General features: G+C 36.6%; 1 pseudogene; it reads left to right on the top strand.

Annotated features, from left to right (window-relative positions):
* The first annotated feature begins 201 nt into the window (after positions 1-201).
* LOC103263094 lies at positions 202-1,556 on the top strand (annotated as a pseudogene).
* Positions 1,557-9,524: the final 7,968 nt, after the last annotated feature.

The raw sequence follows: 9,524 nt of genomic DNA, 5'->3' as shown, positions 1-9,524 counted from the left end.
TTATGAAATGAAACAAAGTAAGAAGGTAACAAAAACCAAAAAATTTCCTAGTAACTTGATATATCAATATATTACATAAACAGAAATATATAGATCATATCATCTGACCCTTGCAATACCATTTAAAAGATCTGGAAATTGACCTCCAGGTCATGGCGGAGCAGGCTCTCACATGGAGGTGGGAATGTTTGGCCTACTGGAATGATCACCAGGCCTCACAAAGTAGACCTAGGCCTTGGGCTCCCAGAGACAAAGAAGAAGAAGAAGAAGAAGAAACTGGTCAAAGACCCCAGAGGCTCAAGGCTCAGTTTTCAGCAATGATAATCATTTTGCTGATGCTTCTCCAGTAAGAGCCACATCCCCCTCTAAGAATGTCGGTCAAGCAGATGCCCAAGGGATCTCTTGAGAAGAAAAAGAAGAACCGCAGCACCCTTTGTGAGGAGCACCTAGAACCTGAGGCCATGTTGCATGCCCAAAGACAGAGAAGTTACCCAGCCCCAGGAAACAGGCCCTTGGCCACTCGGAGTTTCTCAGCGGGGAGAAGAAAAAAAGAAGTCACCTCCAGACATGTCCCATGGCTGTGGGGCGGTCACTTTCTCAGGTCTCAGACAGAGTGTGGAGGAGACCAGAGTTGGCAAGAAGCTCAAAAAACACAGGAAGGCAAATAAGGCCCAGGTTCCCACAGCCTTCTTGGTGCAGGACCACAGGTTCTGTGAGGCCAGGGACGCTGTGTACACTTGCTCAAGGGGGAAGGAAGCAGGGGGTCTTGGGGCAGAAACAGAAGCAGGAGAGCCCCAAGAACCATAGCAGGAATGTGAAGAAGAAGAAAAAAACATCCACCAGGAGAAAGACCCCCTCCTAGGCCACTCCCAGCCCTCTAGGACCATGGAGAGCAGCCACAGGAAAGGAAGTTGAAAGAAGCCAGTCAGAGTTGAGGCTTCAAAATAAATCCCAATAGAAGATGGCACCAAGACCCCAGGAAAGAAGAAAAGGAAGTCCAAGAAAAAGCTGGAGCAGCCAGGCACTAAGGAGCCAGCTCTGAAAAGGAAGAAGAAGAGGACGGAAGAAGACGAGGCAGCAGGAGACCCTTGGAAGGAGGAACCGAACACAGACCCTTGAGGTAGTGTTGGACAAGAAGGGCAAGATGGATGAGGTGCACGTAGACCAGGTGAGGCGAAAGGTCTTGCAAGAAAATATCGACCGTGAGTTGGGCAAACGGAAGCTTTGGAGCCTAGGAAGTAGAAGGGAACCCAATTTGGCCTGTGGGACACTGCTGGTTTTGAAAACAAGAAGCAGAAACTGAAATTTCTCAAGCTTATGGGTGGCTTTAAAAATCTGTTCCCTTTGTTCAGCTGCCCCCTAACATGACTGCAAGGCCCAACATGGCCCTCAGCAAGAAAGCAGCCGACACCCTGTGGCAGAACCTGCAGAAGGACTAAGACTGGGCCATGAACTGGGAGCACCATCGGGGAGCCAGCCTCGGTTTCTCCACTGCCCCAAACAAAATCTTTTATATTGACAAGAATGTTTCCAAGTCAGTCGAGTTGCAAGGTTAAACTCGCGTGTTCTGTCCCCCACAACAGCCAGAATTGCTTTTATCATTCAGTTCTGCAAAATGCATGCCATCTGACATTTGTCTAGAATCCAGCTCCTGCACAGATGAGGGACAGCTATCTTGATGGGCTTGGACAGGTTGGGGAGGGAGGAGGGACAGCTCATGTATCAGGAACCAGAACATGTGAGTGGCAGAAACCTCCTGTTCTCTGTCACGCTTTCCATCCTATTTGACACATCAGCATGTATAGATAACACTAGCTAACATTTGTTGTGTTTAGCATTTGCCAGGCACATACTAAGGTGTTTCTCTTGCATTAATGTATCTAATCTTCATCATTAAGAAAGGTGCTATTATCATCTCCATCTTATAGATAAGGCAACTAAGTTTCAGGAATAAGTAATAAAATTGCCCCAGGGCCATCCCCCCCAAAAAAATTTTAAACTAAAACTTAAGATGAAGAGTATTCCATAGGAAAATAAAAGGATCTTATATTTGTATAGCATTAGCCAGAAACTACTACAATTAATGAAAGTTTTTCATTCTATATAGGATTCCTGACTGGTAAAAAATAAAGTAACATGAAGTTTTCAGTTAAACAAAAATTGAGAGAACTCGTCAATAGAATAGAATACTGGAAAATATAAAAGGACATACTTTAAGCAGAAGAAACATTACCACAGATGGAAAATTAAAGTGCATGAAAGAATCAAAAGAATTATGAGACAATATCCAAGTGAACACTGACTGTATTCATACAAGAACAGTGACATTTTCTGCAATGTAGATTGTACAGGTGGAATTAGAATAAATAACAAAAATCACATATTAATCAGGAAGAGCACAAATAGAACTGTCTGAATGTGCCTTTGTTGCACAAGAATAGAGTAAGGTATTAATTAATATTCGAATTTTGTAAACTAAGAAGCCATGTTATAATTTCTCAGAAGTACTAAAAAATGACTAAAGAATAATTTCACTACTGCCAGGAAGAAGTACAAATAAAATAATAAAAAATTAATCAATGAGGCTAGCTACTTCTAGCTAAGTAAGACTGCTACAGCTATATAAATTGCTGATTACAACTAAAATATCTAGTCAACCAAAGCCAACCAATTATGGCATGAGTCAAAACATGAAAAAACACTCGATAAGGGGTTGTAATTTTTTTTTCTTCGCTTTCACAGCATTGACCCAAAGGCAGTCCCAACACAGATTGCGCAACCCCATGGTTAAGATTCATGGAATTCTGTCGTTCTGGCCAAAGAATCAAGACAGGAGCTCCTGAGGCTGAAAGAGTGTAGATGGGAATCTCCTATTTTTTCTATTATTTTCTCTCTAAGCTATGCCCTCAGGGTGTACCCAATGCTGAAACTGAAGCATAGACAACTAAATGCCCTTCATCTTGTGACTGGATAAATAAGCTGTGGTGCTAACATTAGCGTTATTGCCATTAGTATTTGGCAATTAAGAGGAATGCTATTGATACACACACACGAATGAGTGAATTTTAAACACATTATACTGACAGAAGCCATGCTCAGAAAATTGCATACAGTATTATTTAATTTATGAGGCATTCTGGAACATTCAAAACAGAGGAATACAAACACATTGGTTATTGCCAGAGAGTGGAGATGGGGATCTGATTGACTGCAAATGGAAGGCACAAGGGAATGTTTCATAATGATGGATGTCTTGTGGTTATGTAACTGCGTGTATTTGTAAATCTCTTATAGCTATATACCATAAAGAGTGAGTTTTACTATAAGCAAAGAAAAAATAAGAAAAAAGAAACCAATCCAAAAGAGATGGTAAGGAAGAGAAAAAGCATAAAGCTGGACAAACTGAAACCACATTATTAGATGGTTAATTTGACTTCACTATATTAATGATTAATATAATAGTGGTAAAAAGACTGGATATTTCCACTAAAGATAAATAATCAGATTTAAATAGAAAAACATAAAAATGTTCTGTGAAAGAGACATTTGAATGTATAGGTACATGTTGATAGCTAAAGGATTAAGTATAACTGAATATACATCATGCAAAATTAACCAAAAGAAAGTCATGGTAGTGGATCAGAGACAGTGGATACTAGGGCCAAAGAATTAGTAGATATAAATACAGGGGTTTCTTTGGTAATGATAAATTACTTCTTAAACAAAGAAGATATTAAATTTATATATACTTAATTCACATGACCTAAGAACATATAAAAACAAAAATTGGCAGAACCATAAGTAGAAAGTGACAAATTCCCAATAAGAATGGAAGATTGTAACACATTATCTCTCAGTAAGTAACAATAAAACACACACAAAAAAATACAGATCTTAGCTAAAATCTGTGCAACGTGATTAAAAAACTTGACCTAGGTACAATGCATCCAAATATTGCAGGATACATTTTGTTTTCAAGTACATGTAAACGTGTTTAAAAACTAACCATACACAGGACCATTAAACATGTCTTTTAAAAAGTTAAAGAACTGAAATCATCCAGGGTAAGTTCTCCAATTACAGTGCAATTATTTTAGAAATAAGTTTTTTAAATTAGCCACATCTCATTATTTGAAAATTAAAAACTATGCTTCTAAATATCAGATAGGTCGCCAGACTCGCTGGCTCAGCCTGTAATCTCATGCTTTGGGAGGCTGAGGTGAGTGGATTGCCTGAGCCCGTGGGTTCGAGACCCCCCTGGGCAACTTGGCAACACCTCATCTCTACAATAAATCAAAAAATTAGCCGGGTGTGGTAGCGCGCGCCTATAGTTCCAGCTACTCGGAAGGCTGAGGCAGAAGGATTGCCGGAGCCCAGCAGGTCGAGGCTGCAGTGGTCGGGAGCGTGCCACTGGCCCCCAGCCTGGGCAACAGAATGAGACTCCAACTCAAAAATAGATAAATAAATAAATATATAAACAAATAAATAAATATCAGGTCAAAGAAGAAACATAAAGCTAATAGGAAATACATTGAATCAGATTGCAAGAAAAATATTACATATCAAAATTGGAGAAATGAGTAATGAATTTAAAATAATTCTTACCAGGAAATGACTTCTACTATATATATGAAAAAAACAATTAAAAATAAGCATTCTAATCATCTATCTCCAAAAATTAAAAAAAACACTAAAATATGCTTTAAAAAGAAGAAAATAATAAAAACAAGGGCAAAAATTAATCAAATAGAAAACAAATAATAGAAAAATAGAGAACCAAAAAGCTATTAGCTATTTGCAAAAACTAATAATAAAACTGGCAGCCCCAAGCAAAACTGTTTAACAAAGGCATAAGTAACCAATATCACAAATGAAAAAGGACACGTTATTATGGGTTCTGTGTGCATAAAGAAGATAAGACAATAGTATGAGCAATTTTATATCAATAAATATAAAATTTAGTCGAAAGGAATAATTTCACAGGAAAATAACTTGCCAAAATTGACAAGTGCAGAAAGAGAAAGCATATAGTTCTAAAACTTTTAAAGAAATCTAATTAATTTTTGTTGTTGCTGTTTGTTTGTTTGTTTATTTATTTATTCTTTGTTTTAAAGATGTGGAGTACAATTCAGGGTTAGGTATACAAATGTTCATTATGCAGGTCCTTGTTGATGAGATGTGTTAATTAATAATTTAAGACTTTCTAATGAAAAACCATCAAGGTCAAATGGCTCTACAGTGAGTTCTAGAATGCTTACATGATTCTAAGTGTTCACTAACTCTTCCAGAGTAAAAGAAACAGAAGACACATTTTCAAACTTATTTTATGAGATGAAAAAAGCCTGAATAAAATTTAAAAAGACACCACCTTAACAAAGTGGTCAAAGTTAACGTGCTGGTAATAAGCCAAGTTGATATCATGATACCATTTGACACCTTGATATGATGGGATAAGAAGGGAAGTTCACCTCAATGGAGATTTTCCCCCTAAAATCCATAAAACTCCATCTAATTATGAGAAAATACCAGACAAATCCAAACTGTCAAACACTGAACTATTACTCTTTTTTTTTAATGGCCATAAAAATAGGAAAAGACTGTAAAACTATCACAGATTAGAAGAGAATAAGGAGACATGATAGCTAGATGCCACAAGGTATCCTAGACTGCATCCTGGAATAGAAAAAAGATCTTAGAGGAAAAACTGCTAAAATCTTTTTTTTTTTTTTGATTTTTTTTTTAATATTTTTTATGATGATGTTGTAGGGTACAGTTAAGGGTTAGGTACACAATTACGTTTCATTCAAGCACCCTGTTGATAAGAGGTGTTTCCCTATCCCCAGACAGATATTTGCTACTGTTAACCCATCTCCCTCTCCCACCCTATAGTTTCCCAGTACCTTCAGTCATTTTCTTATAGTATTACATTGGATGTTCAAGGTCCATTATATGAGTGAAAACATGTGATACTCGGATATTTATTTCTGTGAGAGGTCACTCAGTATTATAGCCTCTAGTTCCATCCAGGTTGCTGCAAAATTCATGATTTTGTTCTTTTTTATGGCTGCGTAGTATTCCATCGTGTATATGTACCACATTTTTAAAATCCAGTCCTCTTTTGATGGGCAGCATGGTTGCTTGGAAGTCCTGGCTCTAGCAATCAGTGAAGAGAAGGCAATCAGGGGTATCCAAATCTGAAAAGAGGAAGTCAAGTTATCTCTCTTTGCAGATGATATGATTGTGTACCTTGAAAATCCAAGAGAATCTGTCAAAAACCTCCTTACACTGATAAAGGCCTTTGGCAAAGTCTCAAGATACAAAATAAATGTACAAAAGACAATCGCATTTCTCTACACCAATAATAAACAAACAGAAACCCAAATAAAAAACACAATTCCATTCACAATAGCCACAAAAAAAATGAAATACCTGGACATCTTCCTAACCAGAGACGTGAAGGACCTTTACAATGAAAACTATAAAACACTGCTCAAAGAAATCAAAGATGACACAAACAAATGGGAAAATATCCCATGCTCATGGATTGGAAGAATCAACATTGTGAAGATGTCCATCTTACCTAAGGCAATCTACAAATTCAATGCAATACCCGTCAAATTACCAGCAACATTCTTCTCAGACCTAGAAAAAACAACATAGGAATTCATATGGAAACACAAACATCCAAGAATAGCCAGAACAATCCTCAGCAAAAAAAACAAAGCAGGTGATATCACATTACCAGACTTCAAACTACTATAAAGCTGCAATCATCAAAACAGCTTGGTATTGGTATAGGAACAGGCATATAGATCAATGGAATAGAATTGAGAATCCAGAAGCAAAACCTCAATTTCTCAACCAACTCATCTTCGACAAAGCCTCCACCACTTACCACTGGGGAGAGGAGAACCTATTCAGTAAATGGTGCTGGGAAAACTGACTGACCACATGCAGAAGATTGAAACAGGACCCCTATCTAACCCCATGCACAAAGGTTAACTCCAAATGGATCAGAGACCTGAATGTAAAACCTCAAACCATAAGAACCTTAGAAAAGGAAGGAAATACCCTTATGGAAATCGGAACTGGCATCCAATTCCTGAACAAAACCCGAAACCCACAGGTCATAAAATCTTAATAAAGTCTGCAGTTAGTTAATAACATTGTGCCAGTGCTAATTCCTTAATCTTTATAAATGCATGATGGTTATGTCTCATATATAGAAAGAAGCTGGGTGAAGGGTATATGGGAATTTTCTGTACTATTTTATAACTCTTCTGGAAATCTAGCATTATTTGAAAATTAGACATCTTTTAAAGAGTCAGCAAGAGCAGTACAAGAAAAGACAAATATTCAAGCACAAATACTTTATGGTAAATATTAACCAACCTAATTTAGCAATATTCAAAGAAGAAGGAGAAAAAAAGAGGAGAACCAGGAAGAGGAAAAGAGAGGGAAGAATGCATAATGATCCACTTGAATTTACACCAGAAACACAAGACTGGTTGAGCATTAGTAGAGCAATCAGCATAACTCATGGCATTCACAAACTAAAGGTGAATTCATATGAGCATCTTAATGGATTCAGAAAAAAATATGTGATAAATTTCAACATTCATGATTTTTTTAAGACTTAGTAAAATAAAAATAGATGATAATTTTCTTAACCAGATAAAGGGTATCTATATCCACATCAAAAAAAAAATCTATAGCAAATGGCATACTTAGGGAAGAAATACTGACAGTGTTCATTCAGGAATGAAACAAAGATGTCCACCATTGCCATTCCCGTTAAGTGATATGCTGGAAGTCCTATCCAGCGTTACAAAGCAAGAAAAAGTAACTAAAGATATAAAAATTAAAAAGGAAGAACAAGAGAGTGGTTATCTTAAAATGACAGAACTGAAGATTAAACAACTATATACATAGAAAATCCACAGGAATCTACAGCATGTAACAATGTTATTGGATTCAGAATAAATCTACAAAAACCAATGATATTTCTGTATGCCAATTGACAGCAGAGAATTGTTTTTTTAGGTGGGATTTATACGAGCATCAAAAAAACTAGGTTTCCAGGACTGAATCTAACAAATGATGTCCAAGACCTCTGTAAGGAAACCTATAACATTTTCCTCAGAAAGATTAAAGAAGACCTGTATAAATGTATAATCCGCATTCATGGACTGAGTGATTGAACATTACATTCACAGTGCAACGTTTTAACATGGTAAATGTACCTATTCACTTAAAATGTATCTTTAGAAATAGTGAAATTCTTACCAACTATTTATTTGGAACGAGATAAACTAATGCTAAAAGTTAGATGGAAATGCAAAAAAACAAATACCAGCCCAGATAAATTTGAAACAGAAACTTTGGGTTTCTCACACTATTAAATATGAGGACTTTTCATAAATCTGTAGAGATTAAGACAATATGGCACTGCCATAAGGAAACCGCACTGATCAACTGAACAAAATCATAGTTTAGAAAAAGACCCAAGTGCAGAGAATCACCTACTTTTTGACAAAAAAATGGCATATAGGGCACTGAGGAAAGGGTGAATTTTTAAATGAATAAGATTGAAACAATTAGGTATCCTCATGAAAAACAAACAAAAATAAAAACAATTTATGTGAATCATAGAGAGAAACCAATCCCAGCAGGACCATAGACCTAACTATGAAAGGCAATACTAAAAAGCATTTAGATGATAACATGGGAGGACACCTTTATGATCTTGGAGTTGGGAAGTTTTCTTAAGCAAAATATATGGAAAATGTTAATAAAACAGAAAAGATTGATAATACTTCAGTAACTGAAAAGTAGGTACAGCAATAAGAAAGCAAAATTGCAAGGTAGAGTATGAGAAAGTATGTGAACATTAAACCAACCTAACTCCCCCATAGAACTAATAGAACTTGGAAATTAAACCTCCCAGTCTTAAAGCCTGAAAATTATAGTTGTCTTATCTGAGTTCCTTTCTCAGGAAGCTGACCCTCAGGACTGTAGTATCAAGGAACTGAAATTCACCAGATCACAGCATCCAGAAGATTCCTAACAGTGGGCTAATTCCTGTATAGCAACGCCTCTTCCTTACCACCTCCCAATTCCTTTTTTCTACATTCCTGCCTTACCATATAAACTCCTGACTTCAGTGGAACACAGATACAGATTTGAGATGGAATCTCCCATTCTCCTTGATGATATCACCCAAATAAAAAGTCTTCCTACCTGGCAGTCCTCATTGTCTCAACTGTTGGCTTTCTGTGCAGCAAGCAACAGGACCCCAACTGAAACCCTTGGTGTTTTGGTAATAAACATATGTAACCAATAAAAGACTGGTGTCTACCATTTATTTTAAAAAGTCCTACAAATAAATAATAAAGAAAAGACAGACTGTTCAACAGAAAATATTTCAAAAGTCTTAAACAAAAGGAGAAATAAAAGCATCCAATAAAATAAATGTAACTGTAGTTCATCTAAGTTACTGTGTGTTGTTTCACTGTGTGAATATA

This window comes from Carlito syrichta, unplaced genomic scaffold, assembly GCF_000164805.1.
Source record: "Carlito syrichta isolate Samal-C Ts95f unplaced genomic scaffold, Tarsius_syrichta-2.0.1 Scaffold304717, whole genome shotgun sequence".
Lineage (NCBI taxonomy): Eukaryota > Metazoa > Chordata > Mammalia > Primates > Tarsiidae > Carlito > Carlito syrichta.
This window is presented reverse-complemented; position numbering and strand designations above follow the sequence as displayed.